The sequence below is a fragment of the Leiobunum rupestre genome, chromosome 7, assembly GCF_980474605.1.
Source record: "Leiobunum rupestre chromosome 7, qqLeiRupe1.1.hap1, whole genome shotgun sequence".
NCBI classification, from domain to species: domain Eukaryota; kingdom Metazoa; phylum Arthropoda; class Arachnida; order Opiliones; family Sclerosomatidae; genus Leiobunum; species Leiobunum rupestre.
The window spans coordinates 55916606-55931538 of record NC_143390.1 but is presented as its reverse complement, the minus strand read 5'-3'; the positions used below and the strand labels follow the sequence as shown (position 1 = coordinate 55931538).

General features: G+C 32.1%; 1 long non-coding RNA gene across 1 annotated transcript; it reads left to right on the top strand.

Annotated features, from left to right (window-relative positions):
* Positions 1–11277: 11277 nt before the first annotated feature.
* Positions 11278–12380, top strand: LOC149937512 (uncharacterized). Its single transcript, XR_016482370.1, has 3 exons — positions 11278–11385; positions 11486–11569; positions 12046–12380. It is a non-coding gene; the product is annotated as an uncharacterized LOC149937512 (long non-coding RNA).
* The last annotated feature ends 2553 nt before the right edge of the window (positions 12381–14933 follow it).

Sequence of the window (14933 nt, the reverse complement as noted above, 5' to 3'; positions counted from 1 at the left end):
AAACGTTTTATTTTTGATATTTAGCGTGAATGATTTTATGTTATTCTATATATTTTTTGAAGTATCTTTGGTCCTTCTTTTAGTAATTGTTGTGGGGTATGGTTCACAACCTGAGAGGGTTGGTGCTGGTCTTTATATACTATTTTATACTATCTTTGGTTCTTTACCACTATTAGCTGGCATTTTATTAATTAGATTTAATGTGGATAGATTAGGTTAGAGTTATTTGTATTATATTAATTGTGATTGTGATTTGATTTTATTTACTTCCCTTTAACTTTTTTGGCTTTTTTAGTTAAATTGCCTGCATATATGGTTCATTTGTGGCTACCTAGGGCACACGTGGAAGCTTCCGTTTCTGGCTCTATAGTGTTGGCCGGTGTTATACCCTCCTACGCATTGTAACCCGGCCACCTGAATTAAGGGCTTCAAAAGTCGCATGATGACTTAGGCCTAAGGTGGTGCCTTGAGTATTAGCCTAGCTGATTATTATTATACTGAAATTGGGGGGTTATGATCTTATTCGATTTTTACCTTTTTTTGTAAGGGCTCTTAAAGCTTGATTAGACTTAGTAGTAAGTTTTTCTATTTTAGGTGGTGTTTTGGCGAGAGTTATTTGTTTATCACAGGGAGATTTAAAAACTTTTGTATGTAGTTCCTTTGGGGCTAAAATTTTTTTTAGGCGCAGTTTATTCTTTATATTTTTTTTCTTTGGTTCATCATGGTCCTTTTTTGTGTAGTTATAGTTTTTTTGGCTGTCTTGACTTACGGGAGAGATTTGTTGTCTTAGTACATATTATATTTGTATTTTTTGTTTGCATTAATAAATCAAAAAAACTAATAATAATAATAATACATATTATGCCTCTTTTATACTTAATTTTGATGTTTTTAGCCTTAAATAGTTTAAGAAAAATTTTCAAATTGTGGTGTTGAAGATAATATGAAGTTTTTAGGTAGTGAATATTTTTAAAATTAGGTTTACGTTACTGATAGTGTGTTATTTGGGTGTCTTGTTTTTGGGTTAAATTTGTTAATAAGTGGTAAAAGATTTGTTTTAGAGTATTCTTTATACGAGGGTAGTGTGGGGTTAAGTTTTACGTTTTTATTTGATTGTCTAGGTTGATTTTTTTTCTGTTGCGTTGGCTATTAGAAGATTTTTTCTTTTTTATACAAAAAGATACATACGGGCTGATTCAAATTTTAGGCGGTGTTTTTTACACTATAAAAATAGAGACTATGTTATTAATTAACATTTTTAAAGTTAGCGGCTTTATCTATTTATTCTCTTTAATAGGAGTATTTTCAATTTTCTTATTAACAATAAGATACCTCTATTTGGTTTCTATTAAATTAATAAGGTTTGTCCTTTTTTCAGGCCGAAACTGAATGCAAGTTTATACTACTATTAATGATTGTAAGGCTAGGCAGACTTTTTAATGGCAAATTAAATTTTATTTTTTTATATACTAACCTTAAGTTCAATTAAGTGCCCGTTGGTTCCACTCATGTAGTAACCCTAATATTAAGATGGTTATAAAAATAATAACAGATATTACTATTGTTATTGATAAAAAGTCTCTAATAGGGATGGGGATTTTATTGACGATCTCGATATCAAATACGATAAGAATTAATGCAATTAAAAGAAATTGTAAAGAGAATGGGATTCGGTTTTTATAGAGGGGGTTAAATCCACATTCAAAGGGGGAAACGTTTTCTAGCGCAATGTGAGGGGTAAAGGCTAAATTAGAGGTAAGAAATATAAATAAGATTCTAATTATTAGAGCGATTGAAATTAGTAAAACAATGATTATCTAATTTATTTAAACCTTTTAGTTGGAAACTAATTGTACTTTGATTATACTAATTAGAAACTGCCTCATCAGTAGATTATTGAGTATAGTAACAGTCAAACTACATCTACAAAATGCCAGTATCAAGCTGAAGCTTCAAACCCAAAGCGATGAAGACTTAAGAAATGGAGGTTGTTATGCCGTAGCAAAGAGATTAGTAGGAGGGTTGACCCTACTAGTACATGTAATCCATTACCCATGAAAACCTGTCGAGACGAAAAATGTGGTGCCATAAATTGAATCTGCGATGCTAAAAGGGGCCTCAATATACTCCCAGGCTTGTAGTATTGTGAAGTCTAATCCTAGCGCGAGGGTGATTCTAAGGGCTGATTTAGCTTGTGAAAAATTATTATGTAGTAGTCTGTGATGTGCTCATGTAATTGAGATGCCTAAAGACAGGAGGATTGTTGAATTAAGTAATGGGATTTGAAGGGGGTTAAAAGGTTGGATTGTTTGTGGTGGCCAGATTATTCCTACTTCGATTTTGGGGGATAATCTTCTATGTAAAAAAGCTCAGAAGAAAGAGATAAAGAAAAATACCTCTGAGATAATAAATAGGATTATACCACATTGGAGCCCTATTGTAACTTTGTTGGAGTGTATCCCTTGGAAAGTAGCTTCTCGAGTGATATCCCGTCATCATTGGTAAGCTGATAAAGATAGTATTATTAATCTAATTAACAGTAAGAAGTTAACTTTAAGGTATATCCATCTAATAATACCTGAGGTTATAAATAGGATGCTAAATGATGTTATAAAGGGTCATAGTGAATTTCTGTTGAGTATTAAGAGATTAAAACAATGAAAACGTAAGCTTGGATTATGGCAACTGCTCATTCTAGCGTTAAGAGTAAGAATTGTGTTGAAATAATTGCCACTCTTTTGGTTAGATAATTAATTGTTCCCTGGTTACCTAGGAGTGTCAGAAGAAGATGCCCTGCAATTATATTAGCTGATAGCCGAATAGCGAGTGTAATAGGTCGAATTGCGTTACTAATTGTTTCAATTATGAAGATTATTAAAGCAACCGGGGTGTTGTTCGGGAGTAAATGTGCAAATATCTTATTTGTATTATTTAGTCATCCGAATAGCATAAATGTGATTCAGATTGGAAATGCTAATCTTAGTGTGATTACTATGTGACTTGTGGCGGTGAATATAAATGAGAATAATCCTATTAATTTATTGATTAGGATTATTCATATCGGGGCAATAATAATTAGAGGTATTCCTCGCGTTGAAGTTCTACCAAATAGAGCTGTAAGTTCTTTAGTTAGGGAAGTTACTAAGTTACTTATTAAAGTATTGCTTCGAGTTGGGGAGAGCCAAAATTAAAATGGTATAATGAGGATAGTGCTAAAAGCTCTTAGTCAGTTAATTGAGAAATTCTGGGAAGTAGAAGGGTGGAAACTGGTGAACAAATTAGTTATTATTGTCAACTTAAGTTTTTGTTTTGCTTTTTTGGTAATCTAATTGCGTGAGCACCATTAAATTTTTTGTAAAAATTAAGGGCAATTAAAGTTAACCCTTTTAGAATTATAGGATAAAGGAAAAGGCTCGTTCATATTATAGGGGCTATTTGTGGCAATAAAAGGAGTGATTGCGATTGTATTTTGACAAAATACCGTTATTTGTTAACTATCCTTTTCATTATTTATTAAGCTTATAATTTCAGCCACTTAATGGGGTTATTTATATACCTTCTCAACCTTCCATTTTAATCCAATTGATATAATTTTGTGTGGGAACACTTTCTAGCACGATGGGTATAAAACTGTGTTCAGCCCCACAAATTTCTGAGCATTGGCCGTCGAAATACCATTTCGTACAGATAGTAGAGGGAGTTGGTTTATTCGCCCGGGGATAGTATCTGCTTTAATACCTATTGATGGCATAGCTTAGGAATGGATTACATCGGTGGCTAAGATTAAAAGCCGAACATTAATGTTAGTTGGGATTACTACTTCGAGTAGTCGGAAATTATCCCTCTAGAGATATCATTTGTTTGAATTATGTACGAGTCAAAAATAATGTCCTTGAAGTCTGTATATACATATGATTGGTGCCCCTTGTTTTTAATGGTTATGTTGGGGTGGTTTGTTTCATCCATTATATATAGTAATTGTAGTGATGGGAAGGCGATAAAAATAAGCATGAAAGCGGGGATGATTGGTCAGAAAGTTTCGATTTCCTGCCCTTCTAATAGAAGTCGATTTGAATAGGTATTGATTAACGAGTTAATTATCATATAGGAGACTAGGATAGTGATTAAGATTAAAATGATTAGGGTGTGATCATGGAAGGAGATTATTTGTTCTATAATAGGTGAAGCTCCGTCTGGAAAGAAAATTTTATTTCAAGCTGCCATTAATTGAATATTAAATTTAATTTGGTGTTAGTATGACTTATTGGTGGATGTTGATGTGTCCATTCTACAGAAGTCGGTATATGTGATGAGAATACTATAACTCGTTGGGCTACTATGCTTTCTCAGTCGATGAAAATTAAATAAATTATTGCAGTCACGGATAGAGTGGAACCAAGTGAGGATATGACATTTCATAAGGTGTAGGCATCTGGATAATCTGAGAAGCGTCGATGTATTCCTCCCCAACCTAGAAAGTGTTGGGGGAAAAGGTTAAATTAACCCCTAAAAATATAAGGATAAAATGTGTTTTTAATCATTTAGGGTTCATGATTAGTACTGTAAATAGATTTATTCAGTGGACAATTCCTCCTATGATGGCGAAGACTGCCCCATTGATAGAACATGATGAAAATGTGCAACCACATAGTAGGTGTCGTGGAGGATGATATCTAGGCACGAATTTGCTAAGATTACTCCTGTAAGTCCCCCTATGGTGAAAAAAAAGACAAAACCCAGACTCCAATAAAGAGAGTGGTCTAAATGTAATTTTGATCCATGTATGGTTGCTAATCAGCTAAAAATTTAAATTCCTGTTGGGACGGCAATAATTATTGTGGCGGCGGTAAAATAAGCTCGGGTATCTACATCTATTCCTAAAGTAAATATGTGATGGGCCCAAACTACAAAGCCTAAAATACCAATAGCTAACATCGCGTATATTATTCCCAGTGTCAATAATTGTTCTTTTTTTCCTGTTTGGTGTCTAATGATGTGGGAGACTATCCCGAATCCTGGGAGGATTAAAATATATGTGCTGGTATAAAATTGGGTCCCCACCCCCTACCTGCGGGCTCAAAAAAAGAAGTGTTAAAATCACGGTCTGTTAGAAGTATTGTAATAGCCCTTGCGAGGACTGGTAAGGATAGAAGAAGGAGAATTGCTGTAATTTTAATTGACCGGACGAATAAAGGCACTCGTTCAAAACTTATCCCTGGGGTTCGTATATTAATTACAGTTGTGATGAAATTTACAGCCCCAAGAATTGAGGAAATACCTGCTAAATGTAAAGACAAAATAGTTAGATCAACAGAGGGCCCTCTATGGTTCAAATTTCTTGATATAGGGGTATACCGTCCACCCAGTACCTGCGCCTCTTTCCACTAAAGTTAATCTCAAAAGCAGTAGGAAGAAGGGGGGTAGTAGCCAAAATCTTATTTTGTTTAAACGGGCGAAAGCTATGTTTGGGACCCCTAACATTAAAGGAACTAATCAGTTCCCAAAACTACCTATTATAATAGGTATCGCTATAAAGAAATTATGACAAAAGCGTGGGATGTAACAATTACGTTATAAATTTTTCATTTTCTATTATTGAGCCCGGTTGCCCTAATTCAATTCGAATAAGGATGCTTAGGGCAGAACCGCCCATTGCGGCTCAAACCCCAAAAATTATATATAGTATCCCAATATCTTTATGGTTAGTTGAACATATTCATCGCGGTAAAATGTCTGAAGATAAGAGATAAATTGTAAATTTGTTGATGGCTTATTCCTTTTACTAGGGTTTTATAGTCTAAAAAACATTTTATTGCAAATTTTAAGATTTACGTTATTAAAGCTTAACTTTAATTAATGTAAACTTTGAAGGTTTATATTTTTTTAACTTAAAGCTTTAATAGCTTAGTGTTATTAGCGGGCCTAATAAAAGGAACAAAATTGATAGCCAGTTTTGTTCTTTTTGTAGTTTAGGAGGTCTTTGGTTGAACATGACGAGGGTGCTGTAGGTTATTCGTAGATAAAAATGTAAGTTAATTATGGACCCTAGTAATATTTAGAAAATTAGGAGGTATCTAGTACTTGTGACTAGTGCTGAAAGAACTAGAATTTTTGGGAAAAATCCAATTATAGAGGCTATCCCTCCCAAACTTAATATTAATAGATATAGATGTATTCTAGATCCTTTATTTATAAATAAAGTTTTGTTAAGTGAGCTAATATTGCGCTTATTTAAAAGATTTGATGGAATGGCTAAGGTAATTGTGTAGACTAGAAAATTGTTAAGTTTAATTGAAAAGTTAAGTTTTAGGGCTACTAGGAGCCATGCCAAATGGGAGATAGACGAAAACCCTAGAATTTCTTTTGATTAAACCCTCTTAAGACTCAAAAAATTAATGATAAAACAATATAAAATAAAAGATTTATTTTTGTTATTGTTAAGGTAATTCGTTGTAAGGATTTGTCATGTAAGGATAATAAATGTGTTTAGCCAACTTACACTCTCAGTTTTTTTCAAATTTTTGCCGATCGCAGCGACGCCTGTACGTGGGGAGTAATCGCAGAGATCCTAGGATTGTTACCGTTGTTTACAATTTTTGCGTCTCTCGCCTTGAAACGGGCGCTTCCTTCCGGCCGAAGGGCGGCGCTGATGCTTGCATTTTTTGTCAGGTTTTCGGCCGAGTTTCGCATCTCTACAACTGCCAGGATCTCTGGTGTAGGAACCCAAAAATGTAGTGGGGCTGCTCCAATTTTCGCTATTAACGCTAAGAGTGTGAGAGATGAAAATGAAAAATTTATTTATATTTGTACAGATCTGATAATAAGTATAGAAGAAGCTACCATTTGGACAAATAAATATTTTATAGCGGCTTCTGAGCGACTAATATTTAATGGAATAAGGCCTATCAAGTTTATTTCGAGCCCAAATCAGACTAAAAATCAGGAGGTTGCTCTAGTGAGATTGTTGGTCCTAATAAAACTATTATTAGAAAAATGAGGTTAGCAGGTGTTATGATTATAAAAGGAGTGATTCTCATCGTTAGGTTATGGGCCTAAAAGCTTAGTTAGCTTACTTTTAAGTTTTGGTGTTGTTGCACAGTGCCCTTTGCAGACGCGGGAGATAAGTGACTTATTAAACTTAATTTTTTCTTTTTCTTTTTACCCCCACATCAACGAAAAAGGAAAATTAGGTTTTTTATATATAAATTATTGTAAGTGGTAAGAGCCTCTAAACGTGGGACGTCTTGTTTCTATTCTCTCAAGGACAAATTTTGGCGGTGCTTCCTTCATGTGTTTGTCCTTGACGGAATCAAAGACGGATTCGCTATCGCGCATGACCCACCGACGGCACTGCCATTTTTCGTCCCTCGCCTCATATCCTTCTAACATATAGGATCCTTGGTTAGGTATTCGTTTGGGGAATTATTGTTTTGTTAAGGTTACTCGATAGATTAATTTAAGCTCAAATCGTTAAGTTTTTATGTTTTTTGATACACTTTGGGGTAGAAATATTATTTATGTTTATTTAATTTTTTTATACATAGATTAAAGTGAATTAGCCAGCTAAAAGCGTGCCAGCCGCTGCGGTTTTACGTGAGGTTTATATAAAGTTTGTTTATGCTAATTTTGACTTTGATTCTTTAAAAAAAATTGGGTTAATTAGTGAAATATTCTTTTATAAATATTATGGATTGTTGGATAAAAAGTTAGGGTAAAGACTAGGATTAGATACCCTTCTATGCTAATCTAATTTATATTGTTTTAAGGAAATTAATAAAAAAATATTTATTCTGGTCAATTTCGTCACACTTGACCAAAAATAAAAAAAATATATCAAAATTGAAAAATTTTGAAAAAATAAATAGTCGGCAAAATATCTAAAAGTTGTTTGATATAATTTTTTTCAAAAATAATTGAAATTGAGTTATTCGATAAATTATGGGAGAAAATTAATTTTATTGTTATAATTGATGAAAATCAAGGTTATATCAGAACGATTGGTTATATTTCAAAGTTTTCAAGTGTATTTGAGTAAAATCGAGTAAATTTAAGTTACTTTAAGTAAATTTAAATAAAGTTGAGTTGATTTTAAAAACGCAATAAAAATTCACTTTACTACAATTTTAATGAATATTGACTACATATGAGTAATCATATATAAACATTTGGAACTAAATAGAAATCGGAGTAAATTAGAGAATTGCCAACAGAAATTAATTTAAAAACAATTTAATATTTTGGAAAAAATAATACATTTAAACAAGAACAGATTAACGTTTTTACTAAGAACAAACTACGATAGCATTGAACTCTGCTTAGCCGCTGAACTACCTAACTCCCCCTACTCGCGTCTAGTATTTTAAATTTAAGGTCCTGACCGCCATCTGCAGAGTAGCGGCCAAATTATCTCTTGGCGACTTCGATGGATTTATCTCCAGATGTAGCGTTTCTTTTCATAAAGCTGGTTTTTAGATTCAATTTACAATAGGGAAGTTAGAAATGGTTACGCGTGATTAATAACCTGATTAGGTCATTTCTATTTTCCAAAAGTAACTGTTATTACCAAAGCTTAACGTTAAAGCTGAGATAAACTGTATTGAGATAATGCCTATTTCAAAATTATTTCTGAATACTAAGTTAGTAATTTAAAAATAAAATAATTACACATGGAGATTAGAATTTAAAAACCTTTATTAGGTTATTTTTAAATTACTAACTATAGTTTTTAACCATGGACAATAACAAATTCTGAATACTAAGTTGGAATTTTTATTTTATACGATTTACAATGGTGATAACGACGATAAAGAAATCGTCAGATTTTGAACTTTCTTCGTTTATTTCAATTGCTTGGAGCCACATTTTAGATAATAAATTTCCTAACTCTGTACTATCATCTTCCATTACTATCTCAAAAAGCTCCGGCAATTTCACACATATACATTGTACGCCACGCCGTACGTATTGTCGTATTATTTAAAGTTGAGGTACATTCTTTGGAATAGCACGATTGAGATTTCTTAATGCATGCTTCCCAAAAAGTAATATCACATGATCTAAAAATTTTAGTGTGGTTACCATACTAAAATTTTTAACAACATTGCCATAAAGATGAGTGTAAATGTCCCCACATATCCATTCTGAAGATCGTGAAAGTCCCCACTTTTAAGCAAATATTTTTTAAACACGAATTTTCCATTTTCTAATTATATCCCAATATTTTGAATCATTAGATAAAAATTCCCCGAATGTTGGAATTGAGGTCCCCACATATAAAAATTAAAATCGTGTGTAAATATATTTTTACACCAATATCAACTAAACATAGCCAAAATAATACAATATCTTTTAAAATAAATAAATATCATAATACGTATAGATATACCAATAGATATATCACTTATTATTTTAGAAACCAGCCGCTAAAATCTGATTTTGCAGATAATTATATAAGTTGGCCAAATACTAATTATATTATTTATTATTCTAACAAAAACTATAGGTATTATAATTATTAAAAATCGAGAAAGTTAAGGTCTATTCTTCACAATGGCCCAATTATTTAATATTTTAGAGACACCCGAATCTGAACTAACATTGTGAATTAGCTCAAATTTAAGTGGGCAAGACTAATTTCTTTACATTAATCATCCGTATGTTACCAACTAAATATTTTTTTGAAACTAATCTTTTATGAAATTTTCGTTAAATAACATATGAGCTTAATATCTATTCTCTTATCTCTGAGCGTCTTACTCTATTCACAAATTATTGGTTGTGTGCAAACAAACCTACTAAACTCGATTATATGAAACATAATTTCTCGAATGTCATCAAATCTCAAATTGGCGTTTTTTGTACTATAATGTAAGAAGCTACCACTATTATATCAAGATCAAGAGCAATAGTTCGTTAACTTCGACATTCGCACTCTCGATTAGCCGGGAAGAATTTTTTTTAAATATTCATGACTGATCAAGATATCAAACGAGACAAAATTAAAAAAGCAATGATATTTTTAAATTGGCCTCCTGCCACCTGTATTTCGAAAATCTTTTTTAGAGTTAAATCAACTATACGAAATTTCATTGGTTTGAAACCTGCCACTACCAAGCCGAGAAAATAGGATGGTTTCACACAAGCAAATTTCAGTAACGGCTATTTTCAACGTGAAAATATTTATTTCTCTTATCCCTGCAGTAATGTTTCCCATAACAGCCTGAGTTCATACTAAAGTGAGTCAACAAGTACAATTAATTTGCGATATCTTTGCGTGTCATCCATTTGATACCCAAATATACTGTAAGGGCCTCTAGCAAAGACATTCCACACTTTTAAAGAAGTGATCGCGGGCTCGCTCCAACTTCGACAACGATTATAAAAGAGCTTCTTAGACCGAATGACTTGCAATATTAGTTTGAGCTTCGCTATTCAGAAACTGAAATTATTTTAAACGATTTGGCAATATTATTGTTGGTTTAAAAATAAAAACCTGGCACCAATTGAAAATCGGGGTAATTTCGTCTCAGAGTTGGCTGACCAAATCTTTTGATTAAAAACACTCGAAATTAAAAAAAGGGTTAGCTTATTATACATCATAACAAGTCGTACCACACTATTTTAGTCCCGCCAGACTTTATACGAAACTTAACAATTTGCCTGGACCATATTTCTTATTATCGATTTTTTTCAATTTATTTGAGCAGGTTTAATAATGTCAGTTAAAGATATAAAGCAAAGGTAATTGACTTCCCGAGTCCCGAGTCGAATTAGGCCTGTGTGGGTCCTTTTGGATGGACTGCTTCTTATTCACTTTTCAGTCTACGGGCTCCCACTTCTATATTGTCACCGAAATTACCTTGAACAATCTCATTTGACCAAAGGTAACTTACGGCTCCATTTGATATATAAACGCATTTTAAAAATTAACACAATAATGAGCTTTAGAAATAACCGGCCTATGAAAATAATCTCTTCTAATTCATTTCATCGCAAGTTTAAAAAAATTGGCGTAACAAAAGAACATTATTTTTCGTCGTTATTGCCCTTTTTACTCTTTTCGAGTCGTATCGAAAGAGATGATTTTCTACGTATTCAATTAAAAGAGTTATTTGTGAAATGTAACATATTTTGGAAAGTTTATATCGCCATTGTATTTTCTTGATTAACGATATCGTTGTCGTTTTTAAAAAGCAGACAATTGGTTTCATAAATTTCAAAATTAATATTATGGAAATAGTTTTGCCATTCTTGTGGCGCATCATTATAAATAGAAGTCTATTTGAAAGCAGTTTTAAACGTAACAAAGAGGTGTGCGGATTTGATCTTAACTCCATTGATCCTTTTCGTAATCTTTTTTGGCTTTTGCATAAAGATCGTTCTAAGGTAACAAATGTATTTTTTAAAAATCAGTTCCGGCACGGAGTAACAAAATTTAAGTTTCTCAGTTTCATTCCAAGTATTAAGATTTTACTTTTTTTTGCAGAAATGATATTTAAATGCTTGGTATTCCTTTTGGCTGGCCAATATCTGTTTCTTAACGCCAATGGCAAGAAGAAACTCGGAGACTGTAAGAAAAAATAGTTTGTGATTTCATTTTGGATCAAAGCTACGTAAAAACTAAAATTTCAGTTTTCACGCTGCTACCAAATGTTTCGCAGATTTAAAAATTAACTTTTACAAATATGAATATCTAGTAAAAATTCGCAGCTGACCAAAATTGCGATCTAACTCTAATCTATTAAATTCACCAGCAAAAAGTTGATCCTACCAAGAACATAAAAATCTCTAAAAAATCTGATTTAGGTTTTGTCCCAACTAAATATTTTTTTTTTTTTTAAATCAATTTATTTTTGAAATGAGTACACTATGTATATTAATTTATATATTTTACCTAAAATTGGAATTTTTTTGGAGAAACCTAGTCAAAGAAAGCGCGCCAGGACTATAAAAAACATAAAATACTTTTAAAATTAGTATTAATGCAAAAAAGTTTGTTTGATTTAATTTTTTAAAATGTAATAATTTATATCTATTCGGACTCAGTGTGCGACCGTCAAACGATACATCAATGCGAGCTCGTAGATTGCCAAAAAACAAATTTTACCGCTGATTGCCTCATGCCCTCTGACTGTCAAGACCGTCATCGTCACTTAGATGAATGCCGATTTCGGTGCTTGTGCCGAGTATCATCAGAGTATTTTAGATACTGCATAAAAAAAACCGCAAAAGCATGTCGTCCTAACTGTCACATACAAAACTTAAAAGTATGTCTTCCTGAGTGTATGGAAGTCTACAAAAAAGTTCGTGCACTTCAATATTGTGTTTATGGGATAGACAAATAATAATCGTCGCCAATAAAAACTACTATTGAAACTTAATGTTTGAAATGTCACTTATTTTTTAGTTTGATAACTCATGGTGGAAGAGGGGGTTTCGAACAATGTGGTGTTTAAAGCGTCTGTTTTTAAAATGAAATATTGAGTTCGGGTGTCAAAAAAATTGCAGACTCGCGTGTTACGGTTTTATTCAAACTACTTTTGGAACAATTGAAAGTAGCAGATACTTCAAGGAGATATATTTATAAATAAAAATGAAATCTTCATGCGTTATTGATTTCATGAAATATGACTTAAAATAATATCTTCATGCGTTATTGATTTCTTATATAAAGATAAGGATATGGATCGGGATTACGATCATGATAGATAGATAAATCTATAAATATGCCTTTTGATTTTCTTATAGATATATCTATAGATAAATATGCCTAAATATATAAAAATAGATAGATCTATAGATATAAATAAAGATATAACTTTCGGTTTATCTATCTTTATATCTATAGATATACCAGTAAATATACAGTTAGTATATTGTTTTTTATTTTATTGCATTATTTTGTTTTCGTATAATTGATTTTTGTGTCAATTTGTTTTAACCCACGATTTTAAGTTTGGTATGTGGGGACATCCATGTTCTTTACATCCAACATCCGGGGACATTTAAAAACATTCGATTTCTAGCGATACACAAAGTATAGGTATTTTCTTAGAATATTTAAAACTTTGTGTTTTTAAAATATTTAATATCAAGTGGGAGTTTTTCACTACCTTAATAATGGATAAGTGGGGACATTTTCACACATCTTTAGGTGTATGTGGTTGAAATTATGAATAATAATAATTTTAATTTGTGGGGACTTCAATAATTATATTATTGGTTTGGTTTAGCGTTCTTTTATTGTTTTTCGCGTAAAATTATATTTTCTCGTGAATTTAATTTGTGGGGACTTCAATGATATTTTCGTCGAACAGTCGGGGACATTTATGAAGTCACACTTTAGATTTCCAATAAAATAATGGAATGTATCTAGAAAACATAAAATATTTACTATTCGTTTTAAATTTCTTCTACCTAGTCATTATCGTTACCCAATTTTTATTTCATCATTTTCTTTTTTAGTGATTTACTCATGTTTAAACAGTTTTATTACGATAATCATTTTCATGGTATTTTAATTCAGATTTAATCACCCTATTCGTGATTAAAATCCTTTGTTTTGTGAGTTTTATTATTAACATTTCGATATAATTATTTTCATCCCTTTTTATCTATTTATCATAAGTTCATGCTATTTATCACAAATTAAACAATTTGCCGTTTCAAATTTCCTCTAGACTCTAGATGTTATTAGCTTAGAGAAGCTAACTGAAATTGATAATACTATAAGACATCTTATCTCTGGGAAATCGTCCAAAAAGTATACTCGCTTCCCAGATCACTGGTTGAAACTCACATTAATTATTCTAACTATGCGCTGGTTTTGGCGTTTTAAATCATCATGGACATCCAATTTATAGTCTATTGCGCGTTATTTAACTTCGTACATTACAAAAAAAGATAAATCAGATATCGCATTGAGAAGTTTTCAGTAACGAGGCGGCAGATCGTTTAACCCTTCAGCATTTGTATGGAAAGTCATTAACTTTCGTATTCATTAATACCGTTGCCAAGGAACAATGAAAGCGTTTACTTCAGCGATTCAGAGATTTGAAATCCCTAAAAGAGAGTGGCCCCGAGAGCGCAGATATATTAATGAAACATCTGGATGATAATATATATCCTTATGGCCCTGGTTAACGGGAAAAGACTTCTTTATATGACTGGGCGAGATTCTACTATCGCGTACCAACGAAGCCTACCACAAAAGAACAATCTGAAATACGTACAAAATTGTGAAGGCTATTGGCCCCTATGGACAGCTTGTTTTTATTCATCAGCTCTTATCTTCTGGAAAAAGTGTTCTTTTCCAACGAAACCAATTTCTTGGAACATTTCCGACAGCTTTCTACAACTTTCTCATTCAAACGTTTTTACCAAAACCCGAAATTATTTCCGATTTTTCTGAAATTTAGGATTTAAAGCGATCCCACTCTAGAAATAATACCCTGAAAATTTTTCCACTCTATCTTTTGCAATTTCAGAAAAAAATGCGCAGTCAGACAATTCAAAACACCCTGTATTAATTTAAGTATTGCTTGTTAATAACATTTTTGAGTTTAAATACTATATTTCAATAAGAAAAACTGACATTTGATACATAGTTTACGTTTTTTACTTAATATCCTGAGTAGTTCTTTTGAAGGAATTTTTCATAAAATTCAGATATGGTTAATTCGATGAGCACCCGATGCTATATAAGATAGTAAGCTGAAATTCCACTGGAAACTGTTTTCCGCTCTTTGAACGCTAGGTGTTAGACGAAACGTTTCAATCAGTAAGTTGTAGAACATACTCGAAAACCTTTAATGGAGTTGGAATGGTCAAAATCGTATATTTTGTCACTGAAATAATAGGTCATGAAAAAAAAAGTTGGTACAACCGAAATGTTTTTACGCCTCATGTTATTGTAATGATTGACTGTGAAAAAT